The sequence below is a fragment of the Tursiops truncatus genome, chromosome 10 (assembly GCF_011762595.2).
Source record: "Tursiops truncatus isolate mTurTru1 chromosome 10, mTurTru1.mat.Y, whole genome shotgun sequence".
Taxonomy (NCBI): domain Eukaryota; kingdom Metazoa; phylum Chordata; class Mammalia; order Artiodactyla; family Delphinidae; genus Tursiops; species Tursiops truncatus.
Genome location: NC_047043.1, coordinates 62,107,162 through 62,132,214, shown reverse-complemented (window position 1 = coordinate 62,132,214; position 25,053 = coordinate 62,107,162). Strand labels below are relative to the sequence as shown.

General features: G+C 45.0%; 1 protein-coding gene across 1 annotated transcript in view; it reads left to right on the top strand.

The window, feature by feature from the left end:
• PRSS45P (serine protease 45) overlaps positions 1-25,053 on the top strand; it is a 64,635-nt gene that overhangs the window by 20,652 nt on the left and 18,930 nt on the right. Inside the window, exons 2-5 of the mRNA XM_033864788.2 lie at positions 5,145-5,304; positions 20,353-20,540; positions 21,348-21,610; positions 22,514-22,671. The gene's annotated coding sequence lies outside the window, so the exon portion shown is untranslated. The remainder of the gene's footprint in view (positions 1-5,144; positions 5,305-20,352; positions 20,541-21,347; positions 21,611-22,513; positions 22,672-25,053) is intronic.

Genomic DNA, 25,053 nt, shown 5'->3' with positions numbered 1-25,053 from the left:
TTTATTCTCCTGTTGATGGACATTTGGGTTGTTTCTCGTTTGGTGTTATTATGAATACAGCTGCTGATAAACATTCTAGTACAGGACTTATTGTGCCTATATGCTTTTGCTTCTATTGGGAATAAACCTAGGAGTGGAACTGCTGGTTCATAGAATAGATGTATGGTTAACTTTATTAGAAATTTCCAAAGTTTTCCAAATTAGTTGTACCGTTTTATACTCCTACTAGCAATAAATGAGACTTCGACTTGATCCACATCCTCATCGGTAGTTGATGGGGATTCCCAGTTCTAATAGGTATGAAATGGTATCTCACGGAGGTTTTAATTTTGTATTTCCCTGTAACTAATGGTATCAAGCACCTTTTCATATACTAATGCTCATATGTATATCTTCTTTTGTGAATCATCTTTTCAATTCTTTTGCTCATTTTAAATCAAGATGCTTGTCTTTTTATTGCTGGGTTGTAAGTAGTCTTCATAGATTCTGATTAGAGTCCTAAGTCTGTGATGTGCTTTTTTCACTTTTTAACTTGAGGTTGCAAAATTTTTCTTCTATTTTTTCTCCTATGAGCCTTATAATTTTAGCTTTTACATTTAGGTCTATGGCCTACAGATTTTGGGGCGCAGAGTGAGATAGGGAACAAGGTGTAGTTTTCTCTATCTTTAATTTTTATCCAGTTCCATTTGTTGAAAATACATTTATTTTCACATTGATTTGCATTGGTACTTTGGTAAAAATTAATTGGCAGTATATATGTGCATCTTTCTGGACTCTATTCAGTTCCTTATCTATTTGTATATTCTTATGTCAACTTCACAGTGTCCTAGTTATTACAGCTTTGTAGTTAGTCTTGAAATTTGATAGTGTTATACCTCCAAATTTGTTCATGTTTTTCAATCTGGAGCTTTTTTTGTAAAAATTGACAAGCTGATTCTAAAATATGTATGGAAAAGCAAAGGACCTAGAATAACTGAAATAAAGAACTACTGGATGTCAAGACTTAGTATAAAGGTATAGCAATCAAGACAGTGTGGTATTGGCATAAGGGCAGACATATATATCAGTGGAACAGGATAGAGAGTCCAGAAATAGATCCACATGCATATGGCCAGTTGATTTTAACAAAGGTGCCAAGATAATTCAACTGGAGATAGGATAGTCTTTTTAGTAAATGATGCTGGAACAATGGGACATTTGTATACAAAAATAAAATAAAGTGACTCAATCCTTACCTTGCATTATTTAGAAAAAATAACTCAAAATGGATTATAGAACTAAATGCCCTTGAGTAGGCAAAGATTCTTTATATAGGATGCAAAAAGCATGAACCATACAAGAAAAAAGAAAAAGGTTATATCAAAATGAAAATCTTCTGTTCTTTGAAAGACACTGTTAAGAAAATGAAAATAAAAGCCACAGACTGGAAGAAAGTAGCAACAATGGCTACTCAAAGACTTATATATGAATGTTCATAGCATCTTTATCCATAATAGCTTGAATCTAGAAACAACTCAAATGTTTGTCAGCAGATAAATGATAGCCACTGAAATACTACTTGGCAATCAAAAAGAATAAACTGCTGTTATACACAGGAACATGAATGAATTCAAAAACATTATGTTGAGTGAAAGAAGCCAGACCTGAAAGAGTACAATAAAGTGAAAAGACAAATCATGATTGTCAAATGATATTTGAAAGACACATTACCAGCAAAGGATTAGTATACATAAAAAAACTGAACAAAAAATACTTTAAAAGCAGCTCAAATGTAAAATTGAGTAGATGTTATGAACAAACATTTTATAGAAAGAAGGCACAAATGATAAGTAAAGATATGAAAATATACTCAACTTCAGGGAAATGCAAATTAAAACCATAAAAAGATGAATTTTATGCCCATCATGTGGGAAAAGCTAATAACTGTGGGAATAACTGTTGAGAAGAATGGGGATAATAGAAAGAGTCACACTGATAGTGGGAGTGTAATTTGGTAAAACTACTTTGAAAATTGGCATTATAAACTAAAAAATACAAATGAACATATTTACACATGAATCGTTGACATCGAAGGTCATAACTCAGAAGACACAGGTAATTCAAAAGACACACATTGAAACAGAGGACTCCTAATCAAAAGTGAAAATATACCATGAGTATGTATAGAAAACCAGTTGTTCTACTTTTTTGAAAGACTGGAATTGTTAAGAGTTAGCATTTCTCTCAGCTACACTCTTAACCCTCCTACATCTAACATCCTCAGCAGGTATTTAATAGTTTCTCCTTTCAGATCAGAATTCTTGATCACTTTAAAGGCCCAATGAGGTACCTCTCTCAATTTAGACTGGTAAGCAATCTTCCCAGTTAGGAGAACAATTTTGGACTTTCTTAATGCTGGTGGGGAACTGTCCCTCTCCACACATTAGTCCTTTGTGACTTCTTTGATGCAGGCGCTGTGTCTTCGTTCGATGGCCTTTAAGATTCCTCCCGTAGGTCAACAACAGTATGAGCTTTAAAAGCTGCCTTAACTTTTCAGACACTTTTTACCTCCCTGCAGGTTTCCAGTAGCAAAGCAGAGAGAATTTTCAACTCAAACTACCAAGCACTTATGTCTTAAGTAGCCAGAGTAGTAATGAGAAGGAAAGGATGAGGACTCCCAAACTCTCCAAACTTTTTCCTTCCCTACATTTCTAAGTGACTGCCTCTCTAAGAAGTCAGGATTCCCAGAGCAAGCAAGATAGGAAGAGGAGGGAGTCACCAAGGAGTCAGATTCCAACTCCATTACCAGATTTTTTAGGAATTTGTCAAAACCTGGGCTAACCCCAGGCTTTTTTTTTTTTTTTTTTTTTTTTTTTTTGCGGTACGCGGGCCTCTCACTGCCGTGGCCTCTCCCGTTGCGGAGCACAGGCTCCAGATGTTCAGGCTCAGCGGCCATGGCTCACGGGCCCAGCCACTCCGCGGCACGTGGGATCTTCCCAGACTGGGGCACGAACCCGCGTCCCCTGCATCGGCAGGCGGACTCTCAACCACTGCGCCACCAGGGAAGCCCTAAGTATTTTTTTAAAAAAACCAAAAAACTGAGGTGAACGTTTCAGGACACCAAGAGACCTAGAGATCAGTCTAAGCTTTCTGTTATCTATTTAAAAAAAGAAACTCAAAGTTATACTGTAGGGCAATGAAGAAATATCCAGTGTGGAGTTTGATTTCCCATTATAAACAGCTAGAAAACTAGATGGAGTAAAAGAAACGATTTTTCAGACATCAGGACAATAGGCAGCATTAGCACAGTGATCCTGGAGAGAAGGAAACAAGTGAGACAAACCCTGTAACTGTCCTGGATTCCTAAGCAGAGGCAATTTTCAGATGGCACAGGGAGAGAAACCCAAACAGAACATGATGGTATCACGAAGTTAAGGAGACAAGAGATTGGAGTTCAGGAAGGCTAGGTATCTGGAGTTTGCAGGTTAGAATACTGTAGAGAAGTGTTGGTAAACTATGGTTTATGGGCCAGTTCCAGACATAGCCTGTTTTTGTACTGACCTAAGGATGATTTACACCCTTTTTTTTTTTTTTCCAGTACGCGGGCCTCTCACTGTTGTGGCCTCTCCTGTTGCGGAGCACAGGCTCCAGACGCACAGGCTTAGCGGCCATGGCTCACGGGCCCAACCGCTCTGCGGCATGTGGGATCTTCCCGGACCAGGGCACGAACTCGTGTCCCCTGCATGGGCAGGCAGACTCTCAACCACTGCGCCACCAGGGAAGCCGAGATTTACACACTTTTAAAAAGTTTAAAAAAAAGAATATGTGGCAGAGTCCATGTGTGGCCTGCAAAGCCTAAAATATTTACTGTTTGTCTCTTTACAGAGAAAGTTTGCCAATCCCTGCTGGGTAGGATGGAGATATGCAGAGAAAGAGCTCCAGAAACCTGCAGAACAATCCCCTTTAGTCTTTGGCTGAATACTGATCTGTACACACGTAGGTTAAATTTCCAGGAGGCTAGGCAAAAGAACAAAGAACATCTGCCAGGGAACTATAAGGTGAACCAGCCTCAGAGCCCACAAGGCACTAGGAAACATTCCAGTTTCATCCATCCAGAGGGGAGGGACTTCACTGTCTACTCAGGTTATCAGTAGAGACCCTGCAAGGCTCACACCTTAGTATTAAGGCTGAGGTAACCCTAGAGTAAAGGCACACTTAACAGAAGACAGCTGGGTTATCATTCTCTTCCAAAATGTATTTTTCTGGTTGAAGTATATGAAAAAACCTAGTCTCATATAAATATACAGCTGGAAAAGGGAGGAGTATTTTAATAAACTTTTCAAGTAATTGAGGATTTAAAAAAATCATTTTATAATACACCAAAACTTGACAAGTGGTAGTTTTTTGCAATGTGGAATATGAAACTTTTTGAACTTTTTGTACTTATTACATTGAAATCCATTGGTCTACCTTTCACTCCAAATGGATCTTTTGAAGCTATGCATAATTTTGTAAATCATTGAAAAATATTGGTTCACTTAGTTATGCAGAGTTTCCAAATGTTGACACATTTCATTACACAGTATCAGAAAATCACATTCACTCATATTACCACTACTGTTGTCAGAAAAGTATTTAATTATCGGAAAGCTGTTGAGCTCATGGTAGCAAATATAAATTTTCCAAAATTCAAATTCTCACCTCTAAGCTCAAATTTTATCATTGCCAACAAGTACTGTCAGTTGTTTTCTTCAAAGTTGCAGACTCTAACTTTATTTTTGAGAATATGTCTGCCAAATATGCGTCTAAATAACTGCAGTTTATTAGTCACTCTTGTGAAGGACCATGATGTCCCATGATGAAAGCAGCTAATTCAGCTCACAGCTCAGACAATTGTACAGCTTGCTTGAGTTAACATCCAACTTCTTTATACAGCAGCAGTGCTTTGTGCATAATTGTCATTTCATTACACACAATCTTAAATGTGGATTAAAGGGTCAGTACTTAATAAAATTAATAATTTTTACTTCTCCATCAAGGACATTTGAAAAGTGAATTTGGACTGATTGATTCCAGGAGTGGGATATCACCCTTGTCATTATGCTACAATATGTAAGACTGTCTGGCTGGAAGACTCACTCTGTGTGTCTTCCTCTCCTTGCTAGCTTTGAAGAAGCAAGCTGCCATAAGTCCTACAGCCAAAGGAAACGAATTCAGGCAACAACTGATCGAGCTTGGAAGCAAACTCTTCTCTATTCGAGTCTCCTGGTGGATGAGAACCCAGCCCTGGCTGACACCTTGATTGCAGCCTTACAGAAGACCCAGGTAAGCTGTACCTTGACTCCTGGCCCCCAGGAACTGTGAGATAATAAACGTCTGTTTCTTTTAAGCCACTGAATTTGTGATTATTTGTTACAAAGCAGAGAAAACTAATACAGAGGCCATTCCCATATGTGATAAAGCCTCTAGCTTCTGTATAATGAAGTTCATGATAGTTCCGGTGGGTCTTTTAATCATGTACCTACTTTGCACCTTCCTGACCAAAAAGCAGGTCCTTATGTCTAAGGTGCTGTTACACAGGATTCCATGATGGTAAGTCAGACCTTCCATGAGTCCACTGATAGTGGTGTCAACAAAGGCATTATAGGCAGGCAATGCTAGCTATATATAGAATATATATGTGTATATATAACCGCTGAGTGTGTATATATAACCCCTGAATAACTAGTGCAACAGTAGTCTACTTTCAGCCGGCACCAAGATTTTGAGCCCATCTGTGAGCCAGGGCCAGGTTTTTTCTTCTTTCATCCGTTGGTCATAGGATACACCCTATCAGGCTATGGGTGTGAACTGATGGAGAATTGTTTCAATTCAATACAAATAAGTGACATGGGGGTCTAGGCCTTTTCTCTGCACAACTTACTTGTGTCTTCAAGACTGCCATGATCCAATCCCAAATGTATCACTTCCAGTGGGTCATGAATTGCCTTTTCCAACTGAGTTTACGACTTAGTGAATTTGGCTAAATTTCCATCTTATGATAGGAGGTGCTGGTCTCTTAGTCATTTAATGTCCCATGGTCTGGCATTTAGTTTCTTTTTAGGATTCAGTAGTGTGCCAGGAATTGCTTTTCAAAGGATATACAGTTTCTTTGCAGCAGAGAGTATGGTCGTGCTCCAGAACTGTAGGGATCTATACTGTGACTCTCTAATTAGGACATAGCAGACTCCTTACAGCATTTTAATTCACCACAGCAAACTCTAGCACCATAGGATTTGCCAGGTCATATAGACCTAGTGACATGGCTGCTTATATCACAGTCTGACTTTGTCTCTTGACGGAGAAACTGCAAAACATTGTGGCTACTTTTATGTATGTCATCTAGGTTAGTCTCCTTTTCTCAAGATTAAAAAATTTTATCCCATTCTTTTTTTGCGATGTAAGGTAATATAGTCACAGGTTCCAGGGATCAGAATGTGGATTTCTTTGGGAAGCCATTATTCTGTCTACTACAAGGTTGTTTCCAAATGTTGGCTAGCATGAATTTAGCCACTGTAAACATTTGTAAATGTATTTGTGTGTGTGTGTTTGTGCATGTGTGTGTGTACATAAATCTTTATTTCTCTGGGATAAATGCCCAGGAGTACAATTACTGAGTCATATAGTAATTGTATGTTTTGTTTTATAAGAAACTGTTGATCCGTTTTCCAAAGTGGCTGTAATATTTTATATTCCTACCACGGTGTATGAGTGATCCAATATCTCTGCATCTGTGTCATTATCGGTGTTGTCATTATTTTTAAATTTTAGCTAGCCTGTTAGATGTGTGGTGATATTTCACTGTGGTTTTAATTTGCATTCCACTAATGGCTCTTTTCACGTGGATGTTGATTTTTTAAAAGATGTCGGTATCATTTCTAACTCAGTGGTTAGTAACATTCAACGCAACATTTATATTGAGGAATTAAAATTTTTACTGCCAACAAGAAGGGGAGGGAAACGCCGGTAAAGGCCTGATGCAGCCCTACAGGGAGTTCCGGGTACATCTCTGTGCGGCGGTGGCGCGGCTGCCACTCTCTGTGGCCAGCGCTCCGAGGCCCCGTCCGGTCCAGGCCCTGAACCTCAGATGACCCCACAGGCGCCGGGGACCAGTTTTCCCGCCCAGCCGTTTCCCGCCAACAGGAGGGCAGGCGCGGAGCCGCCGCGAGGGGGCGCTGCAGAGCGCGGAGGCGACCAGAGGTACCATGGCGTCCCCGGGCGTCCGCCGCAGCGGCGGCGGATCCCTGGGCCTCCTGGTCTGGCTCCTGGTCCTTCAACCTCGGCTCAGTGAGGCCCGGGCGGGCGGGGAGGGGGCGCAGGGCTGTTCGGCGCTGACCTCAGGCTCTCCACCCATCTCGCGGGGCGGCCGCGAGGACGCCAGGGCACGCCCGTGGAAGCTGCCTCGTCGAGGGCTTCCGGGAACTTCGGGGGCCACGGAATCCCGTGTGACTGCGGCAGCCCCCGATTTGGTGGCGTTTACCCTAGGTGACTCTGATTCTTACAAGGCTCTGACACCTCCACATACACCAGCACCAGGAGGGACCAAACGACCACAGCTCTTTCCTTCAGGTGATGTTTCCGGGCCAAGCCCTGCGGCAGAGAACTGGCCTGGTCTGAGGGGCATGGGCCCCAGCCCTGGGGGAGGAGGCTCTCAGGGGGACCCTAGGGGGGTCTGAGTGCACCCAACCCTGTCCTTGAGATCTGAGAGGACATGACCGTTTTCTGAGGCGTCTTAGGGGATACAGACCTGCCCTGGGGGTCGGAGGGGACATGGCATTGCTCTGAGGGTTCTGAGACTTCTGAGGATTATCTGGCTCTGGTCGTGGTGGCGTCAGCGGCTTTACTTTCAGTCCTGTCCCTTCATTGACCTGCTCTAGTGTGTGGCCATTGGACTTCAAGGGTAGTTGGCGGAAGGCCGGCCCCAGAGAGGAAGTGGCCTTGGCAAGTCAGCCTGCAGATCAATGATAAACACATATGCGGAGGCTCCCTCATTGCCAGTTGGTGGGTGCTGACCGCGGCCCACTGCGTATTTGGGTGAGTTTTCGGGGTTCCAGGCTTGGGCTTCTGGTCAGGCTGTGTGACCTGGAGCCAGTCCTGACCTCTTCCTGAGCTTCCTCTTCCTCATCTGAAAAAGAGGGTCACAGTCCCTGACTATAGCTCTTCAGGGTACAGTCAGAGGTAGGTGATGTTAGGGCCCTTGGTAGCCTGGAAAGTCAAAATGCAAAATCAAGTTCAAAACTACTTTTTTTAACCCTGTGCTGAGTAGCCTTCAAGCCAAGTGGCAAGAAGCGGGGAGAGATGCAAGTTGGGAAACAGTGTGTGGGCAGAGACTTGTAAGAGGGAATATTTACGGGGAATAGAATGTAGCTGACCAATTTGGCTAGCTCAGTGGTCTCAAATTTAGTGAGCATGGGAACACCTGCAGAGTTTGTTGAAACAATAATTGCCCGTCCCCAACCGCAGAGTTTCTGATTCAGTAGGTTAGGAGTGGGACCTGAGAATTTGCATCTCTGACAAGCTCCCAGCTGACGCTGATGCTGCTCATCTGGGGACCAAACGTTGAGAATCACTGGATAGAGTGGCCAGGGGTCCAGGAAGGGATGTGGTCGGGAGGGAGGGAGGGAAGTGACCGATAAGTGGCTTTGGAGATAGGACCAGGCTGGGAAGAACCTAGAAGATGTGGAAGGGGAGTGTAGAGCCTCGAAGATCTCTCTGCAGCCATGTGGAATACACAATGAAGATGGGAGACATACGCTTGATGCATACCTCCAAAATGGCAATCAAGGTCCCAGTCCGAGACATGGTTATCCACAAATATTTTAATCCTATTGGAACAGTGGGAAATGACGTTGCCCTTGCTCTGCTTGCCTTCCCTGTGAATTTCTCCTCGAACATCGAAACTGTGTGCCTCCCTGAAAAGGCTTTCATGGTCCAAGCTGGTACAGAGTGCTGGGTGACTGGCTGGGGAAAACTAGGTGAAAGAGGTGAGACTGTGAAGCAAGATGGCAGCAAACTCGGGCCAGGGAAGGGGCTGCCTGGTGCCCTGGTGTTGGCCTACAAGCTAAAGGGAGAGACAGGGAGGCAATTTTCTAGCAAGTGGGTAAGGGAGGAGGGTGGAGAAGATGCTGGTGGGAGTAATTTGATGGTTTTACAAATTTTTATTAGTATGTCAGGACCTGGGGTCTTGAGTGACAAGCAAAGTGGGTTCTCTCTAGGGTGGATTTAAACTCAGGAGGTGTTGATTTGTCTGCTAATCTGAGCTGTCCCAAACTGAGAGTACCTGCCTCGGTGGATAGGGAGCTTTCTGTGAGTGAGAAGAGTCCAGAGAACTCCTCTGGATGAAAACTGTGGAGCCTCCTATCCCTGGGGCGAGACTGGATTTGGTACCTTTGGGGCATTGCCTGTCTGAGATTCTGATCCCGCTCTAAACTAAAGATGCTTTTCTGAGGTACAGGACATCACCATGTCCACATCTGACTCAGCTGTCTGGGTTGGGAGAAGGTCCCCTGCTGCCCAGTGCGGATGCATCTGAGTGTCCAGCCTCTGCCACACAAGCCCTCCTGGGGCAACTCAGTCTAGGAATCCCCTTCCCAGTGCTCCAGTGTCCACATTAAGGCTCAAGTTGTGTTGAGGCATTAAGGAGTGTGGAGATTTCAGTTGTCAACTGAATAAATGCTTGGAGAGTCTCTTGTGTGTTCTGAAGCTCTGCTCTCCTGGCGGTTGTGGGGTTGCACATAACATACTCTAGAGAACTAGTTTTTCACTTAGCCGAGGGAGCTTGCATGGATTCCATTACTCTCTAGAAAGTGTGAGATGAGGAGCCTGACTATCTGGATAGAAGTCTGATGGATGTCTTAGGCAGTGGGTCCAGCGGCCTGTGCTCCTCTTGTAGGTATCAGCATCGCTATAACTGGGGGCATTGCAGTTGAGTCTGGCAGCCTCTGTAGACAAGAACAGGGGAGCAGAGGGCAGAGACTGGGGCATGGCCCACTCACACAGCCTCGTACCTCTCGTGCTGCCCCGTAACAGGAATGCCTGGAGGAGACCCCATGGGCTTGGTGTCAAGACACTTAGAGCCCAAAGAGCTGAGGTCCCACAGGGGAGGGTAGGAGGAAGGGCCTGGCTGTGTGTGTGTGTGTGTGTGTGTGTGTGTGTGTGTGTGTGTGTGTTGCTTCTTTGTCCCTATCAGTAGACCTAGTGTCCCATAGTCACCTGGACTGGTTGCTGATCTTCCCCCAGCCTCTGCCTCCTGCCCACCCATCCTTCCTTGGTCAGTGTTCAGGCTTCCAGATATCAGTGGACCTCAGAGAGCCATGTGTGATAGTCCCACGTGCTGCCTGAGGGAGGCTGGGGCGGGACACTCTGCTTTTCACGCCCCAGCTGGTTATAGTTAATCCTAGTAAAGTCTAGTACCGTCCTTTTACAGAAATGCACAGTTGGGCAGACTTGGAGGCCGGAGTTTGGCTACATACCACTCTCACGTGCAGCTTTCTTTCAGAACAAGCTACCTTGTTCTTTTCTGTGATGTTCTCTTGCTGAGAATGTCAGTATGGCTTCTCATTTCCCTTTCTCTTCCTCCTCACTGACCAAGACTCAGTATCAGCATTGAGTCCTCCCCAGAGCATCTCCTGTGGACTACCCTGGCCTGTGTAATGTGCTTTCTCTGGGCCCCCCTGACTGTGTTGGTCCTGGGCCGGTTCCTGTCTCTTGTTTCCACTGGGTGACATTTTGTACTCAAGGTTAAGAAACTCTGTGTCATCATTCTCTACCTTCCCCCCTCCAACTCCAGGTTTGGGATAGAGCATGATTTCAGGAAATATTTGGTGAATGAGTGAATGAATGGAAAAGTGAATACTCACATCTCCTCTGTCACCTTACTCCTTTCTCTCAGGGCCCTCTCAGCTCATTGCTCTGTCCCCCTTTTACTTTCCAGGTTGACTTGTCCAGGAGGGAAAATCCCACCTGGGAAGCAGGTGTTACAGCCCCTGCTGTAGGAGAAGTCCCAAGCTTTGGGAAGTTCATGGTGCTAGCCTGGGTGCACTTTGGTGTGCTGATACTTGAACGTGCTTTTTGTGGTGGGGGAAAGGATTTGAGTTCAAGCAGCTTAGATATTGAGAATTAGCCTCTGGCTCCAAGAAAAGTCAGGCCTGGCCTCTCAGAAACCCGAACAGCAACCTCCAACGGAATGGTAGCCATTTTTATCCTCTCCGGCCAATATTTATGGAGTACTTTTTGTGAATGGGGCACTGGGCTGTGGCCGTAAAGATGTGGAGCTCAGGTGGGAGGGCAGAAGTGGTCATTAGGATGACCCTCTGGTGAGGGGCTTGGCGGCTGGGTAGAACCACCCTCTGAAAGAGCTAGGTAACACAGGGAGAGGAGGAGGTTGAGACGCAGGCAGTGCGTTCTAGTAAAAATACTGGCCTTCACAGGACAAGGACACAAAGCCCAACAAAAAACGCTGGGGGTTTCAAGTCATAAGGAGTAGTGAAGCGTACCAATGTGAGTTTCTAATGCCCAAATTGTGGTTTGAAATATGATTTTCCACCCAAAGAAACCAGGGCTTCTTGGAGAACCAGCTTGAAAAATGTCCAGGTGTGGGCCAGGAAATGTATAAATTCAGCCTGAAATTTCCTGTCACACCAGATGGTGAGGAAGTTCTCCAAATGACTAGGATCATGTCAAAAGGACTCAGGGGCTGATTGGTACAGGTACCCTGTAGTGAAGTGTGGCATTTCTGCTAAATCCCACTTGCAGAAAAGTCACACCTATTCCCCAGCATCTGTGAATACCGACTCACAGCTACCTTGCTTGCAAAAACTCAGCTGCAGAAACAGATTCACTCAAGATGACACCCCTTCACAGGGAGTAGCCCATAGTAAATGACTGGCAAGCAGGGATAGGAAGGCCCAGCCTCTTTGCCTCCTTTTGGGATGACTTGGAAGGGCTTCTTTAGGGTCAGCTGAGACCGCAGTTGCAACTGCATGGCAGCTCAGCTTCTCCCATTGCCAAGTTCTGCCTCACATGCTCCCTGCCAGGTGTGAGTCCTCCCAAGAGCACTCCTCAACAAACCCTTGCATACAGGTCTCTCTCAGAGTCTGTTTCCAGGGAACCAATCTATGACACTTGGCCTGGCCAAGGTAAGACAGTCTGACTTTCAGTAAGTGTTTGTTACCTATTGCTGTGTGACAAACCACCCTAAGACCTGGTGGCCAAAATCACCAGGGTTTCTTGTGGTTGATATGTTCTATGAAGTAGCTCTGAGCACTGATTAGCTGACACTGAACAGTTGCTTCTCAGGGAAATGCAGGATTAGACTCCTGGGAACCTCTGATCACAACATTTTCATCAAGTGATCAATATGGAACCTTATTTTATGTTTCTTTTTGGTTAAAAACACCTTATTTAATGTACTCTGTTGATTCAGTATCATTGAACTCATGGCCAACAGCAGTGTAATTCATGCCTGTAAGAAGCAGACCTAACCCATCTGTTTTCTCTGCAACGCGCATCCCAGGCTGGAGTCCTCAGGAGCGCTAGACAGCACTCCAGCAATATGCGTGGGGCCTTTTTAAGCAGTGAAATGACCAACAAAAAGCACAGAAGTGCAAAAATATGGCACTGAATAGACTGGGAATAGGACATCTGTTTACAATATGAGAGCTGAAACGAGAAGGCGCAGCAACATCTTCTCTGATCTCAGCTGAGAAAATTGCTTGCATTGTTTCTACTGAGAAATGTCCTGTCGTTTTTATCTTCCTCCTCTTACTTTTTCGTTGGTTTTGAGCAATTTGATTACCTTATACTTTGGTCTCATTTTCTTCATATTTCTTTGTTTGGTGTTCATTGAGCTTATTGGGTCTCTGGAGTTACAGTTTTTATCAAATTTGGAAAATATTTGCCATTTTTCTTTAAATATTTTTGTCCCTTCTGCCCTGCAACACTTTGGAAGTCCAGTGACACATATATTAGGCCCCAGCTCACAATTCTCTGTTTCTTTATGCTCTCTTACCTGTATTTCATTTTGGATTTTTTTAAAAAAAAATTGTCATGTCTTTGAGTTCCCTAATCACTTCTAAATGTTTATTATAGTGTTAATCCCATCATCAGTATATGTTTCTCATCTCACACATGGTAGTTTTCATATCTAGAGTTTGATTGGGGTCCTTTTACATCTTCAGTATGTCTACTTAATGTTTGAGTGTGTATGTATGACTGCAGTTCTAATGGCTGTTTTACTATTCTTGCCTGTGCATTTAACATTTGTGTCAGTTCTGGGTTAATTGTGATTGATTGATTATTCGCTTTATGGGTTGTATTTTCATGCTTCTTGAATGGTGGTTATTAGTGATTAGATAATCCTTTAGATAATCCTCTTAGATTAGATAATCCTCTAATCCTTTCAAGAGGTTGTTTCTCTGGCTTCAGGTATCTTCTTCTTCTTCTTTTTTTTTTTTTTTGACGTCTTTATTGGAGTATAATTGCTTTACAATGTTGTGTTAGTTTCTGCTGTGTAACAAAGTGAATCAGCTATATGTATACATACATCCCCATATCTCCTCCCTCTTGCGTCTCCCTCCCACCCTCCCTATCCCACCCCTCTAGGTGGTCACAAAGCACCAAGCTGATCTCCCTGTGCTATGCAGCTGCTTCCCACTAGCTATCTGTTTTACATTTGGTAGTGTATATATGTCAATGCTACTCTCTCACTTTGTCCCAGCTTACCCTACCCCGTCCTGGTGTCCTCAAGTCCATTCTCTACGTCTGCATCTTTATTCCTGTCCTGCCCCTAGGTCCATCAAAACCATTTTTTTTTTTAGATTCCATATATATATGTGTTAGCATACGGCATTTGTTTTTCTCTTTCTGACTTACTTCACTCTGTATGACAGACTCTAGGTCCATCCACCTCACTACAAATAACTCAATTTCCTTTCTTTTTATGGCTAATATTCCATTGTATATATGTGTCCCATCTTCTTTATCCATTCATCTGTCGATGGACACTTAGGTTGCTTCCATGTCCTGGTTATTGTAAACAGTGCTGCAGTGAACATTGTGGTACATGTCTCTTTTTTAATTATGATTTTCTCAAGGTATATGCCCAGTAGTGGGATTGCTGGGTCGTATGGTAGTTCTATTTTTATTTTTTTAAGGAACCTCCATACTGTTCTCCATAATGGCTGTATCAATTTACATTCCCACCAACAGTGCAAGAAGGTTCCCTTTTCTCCACGCCCTCTCCAGCATTTATTGTTTATAGATTTTTTGATGATGGCCATTCTGACTGGTGTGAGGTGATACCTCACTGTGTTGGCTTTTTTTTTTTAACATCTTTATTGGAGTATAATAGCTTTACAATGTTGTGTTAGTTTCTGCTGTATAACAAAGTGAATCAACTATATGTATACATATATCCTCATATCCCCTCCCTCTTGCATCTCCTTCTCACCCTCCCTATCCCACCCCTCTAGGTGGTCACAAAGCACCAAGCCAGTCGCCGTGTGCTATGCAGCTGCTTCCCACTAGCTATGTATTTTACATTCAGTAGTGTATATATGTCAATGCTACTGTCTCACTTCGTCCCAGCTTACCCTTCTCCCTCCCTGTGTCCTCAAGTCCATTCTCTACATCTGCATCTTTATTCCTGTCCTTGATTTGCATTTCTCTAATGATTAGTGATGTTGAGCATCCTTTCATGTGTTTGTTGCCATCTGTATGTCTTCTTTGGAAAAATGTCTATTTAAGTCTTCTGCCCATTTTTGGATTGGGTTGTTTATTTTTTTGATATTGAGCTGTATGAGCTGCTTGTATATTTTGGAGATTAATCCTTTGTCAGTTGCTTCATTTGCAAATATTTTCTCCCATTCTGAGGCATGTCTTTTCGTCTTGTTTATGGTTTCCTTTGCTGTGCAAACGCTTTTAAGTTTCATTAGGTCCCATTTGTTAATTTTTGTTTTTATTTCCATTTCTCTAGGAGGTGGGTCAAAAAGGATCTTGCTGTGATTTATGTCATAGAGTGTTCTGCCTATGTTTTCCTCTAAGAGTTTTATAGTGTCTGGCCTTACATTTAGGTCTTTAATCCATTCTGAGTTTATTTTTGTGTACGATGTTAGGAAGTGTTCTAATTTCATTCTTTTACATGTAGCTGTCCAGTTTTCCCAGCACCACTTATTGAAGAGGCTGTCCTTTCTCCGTTGTATATTCTTGCTTCCTTTATCAAAGATGAGGTGACCATATGTGCATGGGTTTATCTCTGGGCTTTCTATCCTGTTCCATTGATCTATATTTCTGTTTTTGTGTCAGTACCATACTGTTTCTTTTTCTTCTTTTATATATTCTCTTTTTAAAAAAAATTATTTAACTTATTTATTTTTGACTGCATTTGGTCTTCATTGCTGTGCATGGGCTTTCTCTAGTTGTGGCGAGTGGGGGCTACTCTTCGTTGCCGTGCACGGGCTTCTCGTTGAGGTGGCTTCTCTTGTTGTGGAGCACGGGCTCTAGGCATGCGGGCTTCAGTAGTTGTGGCACGCGGGCTCAGTAGTTGTGACTCACAGGCTTAGCTGCTCCACGGCATGTGGAATCTTCCCAGACCAGGGCTTGAACCCATGTCCCCTGCATTGGCAGGCGGATTCTTAACCACTGCACCACCAGGGAAGTCCCCATACTGTCTTGATTACTGTAGCTTTGTAGTATAGTCTGAAGTCAGGGAGCCTGATTCCTCCAGCTCCATTTTTCTTTCTCAAGATCGCTTTGGCTATTTGGGGTCTTTTGTGTTTCCATACAAATTGTAAATTTTTTCGTTCTAGTTCTGTGAAAAATGCCATTGGTAGTTTGATAGCGATTGCGTTGTATCTGTAGATTGCTTTGGGTCATATAGTCATTTTCACAATGTTGATTCTTCCAATCCAAGAACGTGGTATATCTCTCCATCTGTTTGTATCATCTTTAATTTCTTTCATCTGTGTCTTATAGTTTTCTGCATGCAGGTCTTTTGTCTCCTTAGGTAGGTTTATTCCTAGGTATTTTATTCTTTTTGTTGCCATGGTAAATGGGAGTGTTTCCTTAATTTCTCTTTCAGTATTTTCATCATTAGTATATAGGAATGCAAGAGATTTCTGTGCATTAATTTTTTTTTTTTTTGCGGTATGCGGGCCTCTCACTGTTGTGGCCTCTCCCGTTGCGGAGCACAGGCTCTGGACGTGCAGGCCCAGTGGCCATGGCTCACGGGCCCAGCTGTGGTGTGGGATCTTCCCGGACCGGGGCATGAACCCGTGTCCTCTGCATCAGCAGGCGGACTCTCAACCACTGTGCCACCAGGGAAGCCCCTCTGCATTAATTTTGTATCCTGCTAGTTTACCAAATTCATTGATTAGCTGTAGTAGTTTTCTGGTAGCATCTCTAGGATTCTCTATGTATAGTATCATGTCATCTGCAAACAGTGACAGCTTTACTTCTTTTCTGATTTGGATTCCTTTTTTTTCTTTTTCTTCTCAGATTGCTGTGGCTAAAACTTCCAAAACTATGTTGAATAACAGTGGTGGGAGTGGACAACCTTGTCTTGCTCCTGGTCTTATAGGAAATGGTTTCAGTTTTTCACCATTGAGAATGATGTTGGCTGTGGGTTTGTCATATATGGCCTTTATTATGTTGAGGTAAGTTCCCTCTATGCCTACTTTCTGGAGGGTTTTTATCATAAATAGGTGTTGAATTTTTTCAAAAGCTTTTTCTGCATCTATTGAGATGATCATATGGTTTTTCTCCTTCGATTTGTTAATATGGTTTATCACATTGATTGATTTGTGTATATTGAAGAATCCTTGCATTCCTGGGATAAACCCCACTTGATCATGGTGTATGATCCTTTTAATATGCTGTTGGATTCTGTTTGATAGTATTTTGTTGAGGATTTTTACATCTATGGTCATCAGTGATATTGGCCTGTAGTTTTCTTTCTTTGTGGCATCTTTGTCTGTCTTTGGTATCAGGGTGATGGTGGCCTCGTAGAATGAGTTTGTGAGTGTTCCTCCCTCTGCTCTATTTTGGAAGAGTTTGAGAAGGATAGGTGTTAGCTCTTCTCTAAATGTTTGATAGTATTCATTCAGGTAGCTTCTTCGCATACATGTACTGATCAGTGCTCAGTCCAGCACTCAAGGGGGCACCTCCACTGATCTCTGGAGTTCTCTCTCTGTGTAACTTCCCACTCCTGTATTGTCTGAAAAGCTGCCTTGGTGTGCGCAGCCTCTCAGCTTCACCTGCTCGCCTCAGGGAGCCTGCTGGGTTCTGCCTAGGCCCTCTCTCTCTGCACTGCAGCCTCAAAACCCTCTCAGGCAGTAAACAGAGGCAAAAGTAGGGCTCACTCAGTCAATCAACAGTCTGTCCTTTGTGGCCTGGTGTCCAGTATCTTCAAAAGTGTTGTTTCATACTTTTGTCAGTTTTGGTTGTTTCAGGTAGGAAGGGCAATGCCTATTAGTCTATCTTGGCCATAGGAGAAGTCAGCATATGCAGTTAATAGGATTCTTTAAGAACTAAAAAAAAAAGCCTGAGGGACTTCCCTGGTGGTCCAGTGGTTAAGACTTTGCCTTCCATTGCAGGGGGTGTGGGTTCCATCCCTGGTCGGGGGGCTAAGATCCTCCATGCCTCGTGGCCAAAAAACCAAAACATAAAACAGAAGCAGTATTGTAACAAATTCAATAAAGACTTTAAAAATGGTCCACATCAAAAAATCTTAAAAAAAAAGTTAAAAATGTCTGTCATATCTTTAAGTTGCTTCCCTTTTTTCATTCTGTAATTTGGTTTTTCTTTTGTAGCATTTTATTCAGTCTTCCTAAAATGTCTCTTAGTAAACTTTTCAAAGACCACAGTTCAGATTATGTCAATCCTCTCTCTAATCTTTCTCTATTTTATTGATTCCTGCTCATGTTTCCCATTATTTCCTCCTTTCTCCCAAACTCTTTCATTGAGTTTACTCCATTATCTTTTCTACATTTTGAGTTGAACTCATTTTTTATCAGTTTTCTTTATTTTCTGATATAGTCAAAGCTATAAATTACTTTCTGGGACTACTATGGCTGTATCAGATACAATTTCATAGGTAGTGCTTTCATTGGCATTGATCTGTAAAAAGTCATATTTCCCTCATGATTTCCTTTTTTTTAAAGATTTTTTTGATGTGGACCATTTTTAAAGTCTTTATTGAATTTGTTACAGTATTGCTTATGTTTTATATTTTGGTTTCTTGGCTGCAAAGCATGTGGGATCTTAGCTGTCTGACCAGGGATCAAAGCTGCATCCCATAGGGGTAAGACAGGAATAAAGACACAGACCTACTGGAGAACGGACTTGAGGATATGGGGAGGGGGAAAGGTGAGCTGTGACAAAGCGAGAGAGAGTCATGGACATATATACACTAACAAACGTAAGGTAGATAGCTAGTGGGAAGCAGCCGCATAGCACAGGGATATCAGCTCGGTGCTTTGTGACCGCCTGGAGGGGTGGGATAGGGAAGGTGGGAGGGAGGGAGACGCAAGAGGGAAGAGATATGGGAACATATGTATAACTGATTCACTTTGTTATAAAGCAGAAACTAACACACACACACACACACACACACACACACACACACACAGCTGCATCCCATGCATTGGATGGCGAAGGCTTAACCACTGCGCCACCAGGGAAGTCACATGATTTCCTTTTTAAAGGAGGACCATTGTCTAGGGTTTTGGCTTTGTTTCAGAAAAATGGGATTTTTAAAAAGTTGTTCTTTTTTCTAATAAATTTATTTATTTATTTATTTATGGCTGCGTTGGGTCTTCGTTGTGGTGTGTGGGCTTCTCAGTGCGGCGGCTTCTCTTCTTGCAGAGCATGGGCTCTAGGCACACAGGATTCAGTAGCTGTGGCTCAGTAGTTGCTTGTGGGCTCAGAAGTTGTGGCTCATGGGCTCTAGAGTGCAGGCTTAGCCGTTGTGGTGCACGGGTTTAGTTGCTCTGCGGCATTTGGGATCTTCCTGGACCAGGGCTCGAACCCATGTCCCTTGCATTGACAGGCGGAGTCTTAACCACTGGGCCACCAGGGAAATCCCCAAAGTTGATTTTAATGTTATTGACGTGCGGCTCATGAACAGAATGTGTATCACATTGATTACTTGAGATACTGGTTTTCCTTAGGGCCTTGATTCTAAAAGTTCCCTGTGTGTTCAATGAGTGTTTTCTGTTGGTAGTTGTAAAATTCATCATAGTGCTGTTAGGTGTAGATGATCAGGTGTGAGAATCAAATAGTCTATATTTTTGCTTAATTTTGCCTATATAAGTTGTCAGCTTCCTCAGAAGAGCATATCAGAAACTCCAGTTTCCCATAAATTGGTCCTCTTTGCTTTTACCTTTAAAGCCTTGTCATTGCATTTTCTCCTTCATGTCTTCTTCTTGCTATATCTAACTTCTTCTGTCCCTTATACAATCTTTGCTTTAAATGCTATGATTTAATAACCAAATTGCAATCCTAGCTTTATTTTTGCACCAGTGTGACCTGGCATTTCACTTTAAATTCCTTTATTTCCCATGTATCTGTATCTCTCTGTTGTAAATTTGTCTCTTCAGAGAGTCTATTTCTGGACTTTGCCTTTTCGTCCAACATGAAAGTCCTTATGTTGTTTGGTATGTTCAACTCATTCAGGCTTATTGCAGATGCTACTGCCGTTTTGTCCTGTATTTTCTATTTACCATACTTTCCTTTGTTTTTCTTTTATCTTTCATTGGGCAGATTGCATTTCTTTTTCTTTTATTTATATATATATATTTAAGGGCTCCGGTGATTAGATCACACTGAGGTATATAATCCAGAATATCTCTACTACAAAGTGGAGAAATTACTTACAAGTTCAAGGGCCTTAAGAACATGACCTAGAATAGGTTTGGTTGAATATGCATGAGGTGAAGATCTTGGGATTCGTCCCTGGCCCAGTGTTCCTGCCAACAGGAGGGCAGGCACGGAGCCGCGGCGAGGGGGCGCCGCAGAGCGTGGAGGCGACCAGAGGTGCCATGGCGTCCCCGGGCGTACCCCGCAGCGGCGGCCGATCCCTGGGCCTCCTGGTCTGGCTCCTGGTCCTTCAGCCTCTGCTCAGTGAGGCCCGGGCAAGCAGGAAAAAGAGAAGGCTGGGCTGGGCTGCTTGTCTGGGTCGGGGGGCGGGGGGGTTGTGGGTAATGGGGTTTGGCAGGTGGGTCTTGGGGGATGGAAGGTGGGGTTTGAGGGTGAGTAGGGTGCGATGGGAAGAGGCCAGTGATGTGCGGGGTGCAGTCCAGTCAGCTCCTCTTCTCATTGTTCTTTCATCTTATCCAGGTGAGGGTGACGGACCCAAGGAGGATCCTGCAGTGAGCCCGGCAATCCAGGAGGCCCCCTCAGCTTGAGGACACCTAAAATCCTGAAGATTCCAGTACCCACTGTGTCTCTTGTGCCGCCCACACCCCCAGTGGGAGACACTTTGAAATCATTACAGGACACTGTATTTGGATGCTTGCCTCCTCAAGGTACTGCTTCTGTACGGGACTGTACAGGCCCGCCTGGGATCTAATGGGGAACACGGCCTGGCTGGGGGGTTGAAGGGTCAGACTATCCTGGTGGAATTGAGAGTAAACCTGGCTCTGCCCTGGGGCAGGGTGGAGTTGGTGTACGTGGGGCTAGTGGAGGTGGTGGAGGACGTGGAGGTGGAGGTGGTGGAGGTGCTGGTAGAGGAGGCGGAGGTGGAGGAGGAGGTGGCGGTGGGGGAGGTAGTGGAAGGGAGGTAGCAGCTTCACCTCCAGTCCTCTTTTTACTGAGCCAAGGAGCATGTGCCCATCAGATTATTAGGATAGTTGATGGAATGGCAGCCCCAGAGAGAAAGTGGCCCTGGCCGGTGAGCCTGCAGATCAGAAATGTCCAGAAATGTTGAGGTTCCCTCATTACCCCACCGTGGGTGCTGACTGCAGCTCACTGTGTAAAAGGGTGAGAATTTGGGGTGGTGGGATTGAGCTGCTGGTCAGCCTGTCTCCCTACCTGAGCTTTCCTTTCCTCACCTTAAAACAAGGCCAAAGCCCCTGGTTTGTGCTCACTGCGAATGAAACATGAGTTTTGCATTTCTACCAAGGTCCCAGGTACTGCTCTGGTGGTCCCGGGACCTCACTTGGAGAAGCACTAGCTCGGGTGGTTAGGGGTCTGTGGAGGGGATGTGGTTTAGAGGGAGAAAATGGCTGATGGCTGGTGTAGGAGATGGGCACAGGCTGGGAAGAACCTGGAAGGGGTGGAGGGGAGTGTAGACCCTCCAGCATCTCTCTCAGGTGCATGTTGTCTTCCCACAGCTATAAGGACCTTACAGTGAAGATGGGAAACACATTTTTATATTCGGATTGCCTAAGTGCAGCGGTCGTTCCAGTTCAAGACATCATTTGGCGTAGGGATTTTAATGCGAGCCTTATCACTAACGACATTGCCCTTCTTCAGCTGGCCAACTCTGTGAATTATTCTTCGTACATCCAGCCAGTGTGCCTCCCTGAAAAGAAGTTGGACGTGAAAGCTGAGACACAGTGCTGGGCAACTGGATGGGGCTGAACTTTAGAATTCGGTGAGACTGGCAGGCAGGATCTGAGGGGGGCAGCCTGGTGCCGTGGGGTTGGCCTGCAGGCTGAAGGGAGGGACAGGGAGGCTGATTCTCTAACAGGTGGGCAAGGGGGCAGGTGGAGAGGATGCTGCCTGGGAGTGATTGAAGTGCAGTAGGAATTTCTATTGTTATGTTAGGACCTGGAGGGTTGGGTCCAGGTATTATGGGTTCTCTCCAGGGTGGATTTCAGCTCCAGGGTGATGAGCTGTCTGCCACTCAGAGCTGTCCTTCTCTGGAATTACCTGGCAGGGGGCAGGGAGCTTCCTGTACCCGGGATGTAGGTCTAGCCAGAGCAGGCCTGTTGGTGAGTCTGTAAGGCCTCCTGTGTGGGAAGAGGCTGGTTGGGTACCTTTGGGCACTACCTGTCCTGGAGTCTGTGACCCTTCCCTGTACAGGCACCTGTCACTGTTACTATTGATACTCGGAGTGACAGACACTTGCTTTTGTATCAGGCTGGTAAGCCCTTGCCTCTTTCTGTCCTGATGTGTTCCTCCTTTTGATTTGGCTTTGCTTCTTACCTCCTCTGTTCCCCATGTCAGCATTTGGCCTCAGGTCCTTCTTTGTCAAATGAGACAATACCCACTGTCCTTCCTTTCTCTAAGGGGGCAACAGAGTGTGAATGTGCTGATCAAGACCCAGAATACAGGACTTCCTTGGTGGTTCAGTGGATAAGACTCCATGCATCCACTGCAGGGGGCGCGGGTTCGATCCCTGGTTGGGGAACTAAGATCCCGCGTGCTGCGCGGTGTGGCCAAAAAACAAACAAACAAACAAAAGTTAAAAAAATAAAAAGACCCAGAATGGGATCTGGGGGCGCCTGTTCTATTCTACTCATGCAATCCTTTTACTTGAGTTGTCTCCCTGTAGCCACATCACTGCCACGTGTTCTTCAGGAGACTGAGCAAATCATTCTTCACCACAAGGAATGTAATCAGAAGATACAGACACAGTTAGGAGTCCATCGCCAAGTAGTTGGAAGAGGGGTGATCTGTGGCTATCACGAAAAGATTAAAAGTCCCTGCAAGGTGAGTTCATGGGTCCCTGGCCACCTCTGCCATGAGGTTGTCCCCTCAAAGTTTCCTCATTCCCCAGTGGCGGAGCCTGGGTTATTTGCCCCCTTCTCTTTCAGCCTTTAATTAAGGATATTCAGGGGAGAACCCCTCAGGATGCCCCTGAGCTGGCCTGGCCCGTTCCTTCAATAGGGAGCAGCCCTCGCATCCTGGGCGTGCTGCCAGGGTGTGGTGAAGTTGGGGGTGATGATGATAATGTAAGTTCCTATAATTGAGTTCCCTCTATGGCGACTTACTGTGCCAGTGTGAGCATTCACCCACATTAGCTCAGTTACCCAGCTCACAACCCTGCAACATAATTATACATATTATTATACAGATGTGGTCCCTACAAGACATGAGCTCAAGGTCCCCCTGGGAGTGCCTGGGCCCACAGTCTCCCCTTTGCACCAAGCAGCCTTTCTGAGCAGGGGGCATCTGAGCCAGGTCTTAGAGGATGAGTATTTGGAGTCTTGGAAAGAGGAGAACATCACTGTTGGAGAGGGAACAGCAAGTACAGAGGCTCAGAGTTCTGAAGAACGTGTCATGTTTAGGGAATATGTTTCAGGTCTGGAGCAATGAGGTGGCAAATATGGCCAGAGAAGGTGATTGAAATCAGAATATGTGTGGCCTGCAATGCTGTGTTATGTTTCTCGTTCCTGTCCATGCAGGACTGTAGGCCAGGAGTTTGTTTTCACCATGTAGGCAATGGTGTTGAGCCCCAGGCAGGACCTGGGCTGGTGGGGAGGTGAAGGGGTTGTGTTTGAGGTTGAGTCATCAGTTCTTGGTGACTGACTGCATGTGAGGGTGCGGGTGAGGGAGAGCTTGAGGAGGACTCTGAGTTTCTGACTGAGCTGGTAGATGGGGGCCACCAGAACAGTTTTGGGAAAGGATGTGCAGCGTGTGTGAGGTGGGGTTTAGCATGACTGGTTGTGTTTGGAGAGAGGGGGAACTGGTGAGAGGATGCTATTGGCTCTGTGGGTTTAGGGGCAGGGAGAGATTTCAGGGTAGATGTGATGATTTTGAGTCCCCATGCAGAAATGATACTCAAAGTATTTTACCGCTGTGGAGGCCTAGGACTGACTAGTTGGAATTGACTCTGACCTTAGAGTTGGAGAGGGGCTCTGGAAGCTGCACACAGTGCCAGGGGATGCCCCTTTAGTTGCTGGCTGTTGGGAGGTTTGGAGAGGGTCATGGGAAAGGGGTCAGGCAGTGAAGGATTAGGGTCACTGAAAGAGAATTTGAGTATATCCTGGCAGGACTGATGTACAGGGCTTACTGGCTTTATAGCTCCTGTGGTCCCTGAGCACCTGGGAAGGAGTAGTATTTCTCAGATGGTGTTAAAGTTTCCAACTCTCAAATCTCATTCACAGAAACCTGGGCCTGGTGGGTACCTGCGAAAGGACCTAGGTGCCTATCTCCCTAGTGCCTTGCTAGCAATCAGCCTGCTCTGATGATGATCCCCTTCCATTCCTGTGTTTGTTTCTTCTTTTTCTCCAGGGAGATTCTGGAGGTCCCCTGGTCTGTCAGTTTACTGACTCATGGGTCCAGGGGGGGATTGTGAGCTGGGGTGTTCACTGTGGTCACATAGAATTGCCTGCAGTTTATACAGAAGTTAGTTACTACAAAGACTGGGTCATTGATCACATCATTAAGGTGTCCTCTTGTGGCTCAGCAGGGTTCTTTATCCTAACGCTGTGTCTGGTGCTGCCTCTGGGCATCCTGGCGACCCCGTGGTCACCCTGGCCCACACTCCCTCCTGTTTCTGAGTCTCACACTAGCTGTGTATCTGACCTTCCACTCCTACTCAATGCACTTTCCTCAAACCTGTTTGGGATTCACTGACCCTGTGGAGATCCACATGACAGAGAGTGGCAGCAAGAAAGGAACCCTGGGAGTTTTCCAGTCTGGTGCTCAAGGAACCAGACTCATCCACACCTACACCATGACTGTGCTCCACATGCTGGAAACAAGTCGGTGAAACCATCCCAACTGGATGGCCAGTGACTTGCCAGGTGATGCTTCATGATGCTTCAGCCACATCTTGGAGAACATCTAGCAAAGAAGGGACATCATCACTGGTGAAACAGCGTTAGACCTGACACTTTATCAAACCAGTCCACTTGGTGATCGTTGGGAGAGAGTGAGGAGGCATCACCATGTCCACATCTGACTCAGCTGTCTGGGTTGGGAGAAGGTCCCCGGCTGCCCAGTGCGGATGCATCTGTGAATGTCCAGCGTCTGCCACACAAGCCCTGCTGGGGCAACTCAGTCTAGGAACCCCCTTCCCAGTGCTCCAGCGGCCACATTCAGGCTCACCCCAAGTTGTGTTGAGGCAGTTATGGAGTATGGAGATTT